This window comes from Penaeus japonicus, unplaced genomic scaffold (genome assembly GCF_977035675.1).
Source record: "Penaeus japonicus unplaced genomic scaffold, GWHDUDI00000001_assembly GWHDUDI00000014, whole genome shotgun sequence".
Classification (NCBI taxonomy): Eukaryota; Metazoa; Arthropoda; class Malacostraca; order Decapoda; family Penaeidae; genus Penaeus; species Penaeus japonicus.
In genome coordinates this window covers 36705204-36709364 of record NW_028234416.1, presented here as the reverse complement: position 1 = coordinate 36709364, position 4161 = coordinate 36705204, and positions in this window count along the sequence as shown.

Here is a 4161-nt window from a genome sequence, read left to right as displayed (position 1 = left end):
TGTGTGTGTGTGTGTGTGTGTGTATCTCCCTCTCTCTCTCTCCCTCCCTCTCTCTCTCTCTCTCATGCGAATTGGCACTTATATTGATATTTATATTACAACTTAACCTTTGTACTGTCATAACACAGCTGACATATTGCTGGTGGCATATTTCCCTGCAATAGAAAACTGACATGAAGCCTCGGGTGAGGTTAGTTTCAGTTTCAATTTCAATATCAATTTACTGTTACAAATGTTCACGTGTACTATGACTGGAGCACTTGGTATATGTATTTTATTTTCAAATTTGTTATATAATAGATAGATCGATAGATAGATAGATAGATAGATAGATAGAAAGAGAGAGAGGGAGAGAGAGAGAGAGAGAGAGAGAGAGAGAGAGAGAGAGAGAGAGAGAGAGAGAGAGAGAGAGAGAGAGAGAGAGAGAGGGAGGGAGAGATAGATAGATAGATAGATAGATAGAAAGATGGAAAGAGAGAGAGAGAGAGAGAGAGAGAGAGAGAGAGAGAGAGAGAGAGAGAGAGAGAGAGAGAGAGAGAGAGAGAGAGAGAGAGAGAGAGAGAGAGAGAGAGAGAGAGAGAAAGAGAGTTGTGTCTGTGTGGCTAGACACTGTACTAATTACATGTCAATTGGTGATCTACATAAAAAAGAAAGAACTCAGAATCAAAGATGCAATGCAAAAGAAATCCGCTTTGATTTCCCCCCCCCCTCCCCCCCTTCCCCCCTTCCCGCCACTTACATCACAAAGCATCACATTACTTCCCCCTTCCCTGACCAGCAGCAGCCCCCCACCCCCACCCCCACCCCCCTCCACCCTCCTGCCTCGTATGACCTACTGTGTGGAAATGTCCAATCAGGTTGAAAAAAAATATATTGATTTTCCTTTTTTATTTTTGCCCGCGACAGTACATTCTATTTGAGCGTTTATTCAAATAAATGATTGAGTGATGATTTGAATACAGTTTTGTGACCGATAGCGCTCTGTGTTGGATTCTTTTCGTTACTACGTACTATGTAGGCTAAAGGAAATTATCATCATTGTTGTTATCATTACTAATTCTATTGTTGTTATTATTGTTATTATCATCACAACTCTCGTTCTTATTATCATTATCATGTTATCGTTATCATCCCTATTATTGGTATTACTACAATTATCATTATCCTTATTATTATTAATGTGATTATGATTATTATAATTATCATTATCATCATTATCATCATCATTATCATTATTATTAACATATTATCATATTTGTTGTTATTATCAACGGTATTAAATGAAGAGCTTGTTCTATTTCTGCGGGAAGAATCTGAATGAAAAATCCGTGTGAATGAACTCGTTTTTCATTACGTTTCAAATATGAATGCGTTTTCTATGACCTTTCGAATATGAATCCGTTTTCTATGACGTTTCGAATATGAATCCGTTTTCTATGACGTTTCGAATATGAATCCGTTTTCTATGATGTTTCGTAAATGAATCCGTTTTCTATGACATTTAGAATAGGAATCCGTTTTCTAGACGTTCAGTAAGAATATGTTTTTTTGTTTTGTTCATGAATTGGTTCCCTATTACGTTAAATGATCAAGGAGAGTTTTCATAATCAAATCGGCTATGTTGCTACGTAAGACTACACATATAGAATTTAGAAGTTTGATACACCTGCTATGGAGGGTTTCTATGTGCAAGCAATGTGTCCTAAATTACTCATCATGATTTCAAAGCAAACTTCTAACCTCATCAAGTGTCCTTAGACGCCATTTCTGTAACCCGGTTTTAATTAAGTAAGACCTAAAATAACCAAGGGTGTTCCGGGTAACAGAACCAAGGCCACTATTGAATGATAATAAAACTAATAAAAGTTAACAAGAGAATAATTTAAAAAAAAGTATAATAATAACTCATCCATTCATTCTATACGACAAAAAGACAGAATCAAGGTCATTTTAGGTCAGATGGTCTGTAGTCTCCGATGAATACGTAGCCGAAGACTACATAATAGAACTACAGGCTATTACTCGGCCCCTCCTACCTAGCCCCATTGCCGAGCGATGACTAAGACTTGTGCAATGCAACCCGTCGCAACACCGCATCAGAGAGAGAGAGAGAGAGAGAGAGAGAGAGAGAGAGAGAGAGAGAGAGAGAGAGAGAGAGAGAGAGAGAGAGAGAGAGAGAGAGAGAGAGAAGATAGAGAAGAGAGAAAGAGAGAGAGAGAGAGGAGAGAGAGAGAGAGAGAGAGAGAGAGAGAGAGAGAGAGAGAGGAGAGAGAGAGAGAGAGAGAGAGAGAGAGAGAAGAGAGAGAGAGAGAGAGAGAGAGAGAGAGAGAGAGAGAGAGAGAGAGAGAGAGAGAGAGAGAGAGAGAGAGAGAGAGAGAGAGAGAGAGAGAGAGAGAGAGAGAGAGAGAGAGAGAAGAGAGAGAGAGAGAGAGAGAGAGAGAGAGAGAGAGAGAGAGAGAGAGAGAGAGAGAGAGAGAGAGAGAGAGAGAGAGAGAGAGAGAGAGAGAGAGAGAGAGAGGAGAGAGAGAGAGAGAGAGAGAGAAGAGAGAGAGAGAGAGAGAGAGAGAGAGAAGAGAGAGAGAGAGAAGAGAGAAAGAGAGAGAGAGAGAAAGAGAGAGAGAGGAGGAGAGAGAGAGAGAGAGAGAGAGAGAGAGAGAGAGAGAGAGAGAGAGTGAGAGAGAGAGAGAGACAGAGAGAAAGAGAGAGAGAGAGAGAGTGAGAATGATATAGAATTATAAATTATGCTTATATTAGATATTAATTACAGCAATAGATCCATATACAAATATGCATTTTCGCACCCTTTCGCGAGGCAATCGCACGGTCAGATCAGGTCAACTTTGAGTGATGGGTGCCTCACACATTGTCACCATCCCAAGTACCTTAGACCTTCAAAACGAGCTTAATTCCTCGATAGTCACGCCTCCTACATTCCAGACTACCTTGCCATGTTCCTAACGCTGGGGACGTCGGATTTCTCCGCCTGTTTACACGTGTTGTGATATTGTTTATTACTGTGACCATGTGCTGTAGTGAATATATCTTTCGTGCACCATAATGTCAGACAATCTGCGTTATGGAATAAACCTGTAATGTTCGAACCCTGTGTCTGACATCACCACCTATCTTGTGCTGGGTTGTCAGTTACGATAGACTAAGACAACCCTCACAACTGGAGGCAGCGATGGTCCACAACGAGTGCCAGCCGGTGGTGCCACGATTTTGCTCCGAAGAAGAAGCCCGCTACGCCGAACGTTACCTACCCTCCCGCCCACCCTGTTCAACCGCCACCCTCACAGAATGATGTCAGCCAGTGTCTTGCTCGCCTCCTGTATTCTTAAAAATCGTGGACCGCTCGCCACGTACTTTCATTTTTTTTTCACTCTCACGTGATCACAGCAGTAAATACAACACGTCAGGCAGGAAAATCAAGGTAAGTCAGTGGAAGCATTGTCCCCCGTGTCTCATTTCACCCTATTTTTCTCCGACTATTTTTTCCACTCTTAATAACCCATTTTTCCCTTACAATTTTTTTTTCTCAATGTGTGTGTAACGAAGGTATTTTTTTTCGCATTATCTGTATATTATTTGATCAATTTAATTAATAATTTTACATAGCATTGATTTATTTATTATGCGAATTATTATCTTTTTGCAAACATACACACAACTCACTGTAGATACACCATCTACTCTTAGCACTTTTAAATTAACTATTTTTATCTTTCTGTTCACAAACACACTTTGACACTTCAACTAGGATGTCATGGCATAAAACGAATATTCATAACCCGGTAGGACGACGTGTGCCACCCATTTGATTCTTTTATCGCCCTTGTTTTGTTGGACATTCAGTGAATAGTTATTTGCACAATATTTCTCACCTTAACCATATCTTTCTACTAATCCCTCCTCTCCCAATCACTTATCTGATTGATTTTTACGTTGACGACTATTGAAATCTATTGAACGATAATGCTACTGAATATACTTTAAATCATCGCCACATCACATTAATTCATTATTTTTACCAATCTTGGCTTATCAGCATCTCCTCTGTTAAGAATATCAACCACTTTGAGGGCAAGATTCGGTTTTTCATCACATTTACCCGTTCTCGGCCTACCGCAGCCCTCCTCCACGAGGATGAGACCCGGGTGC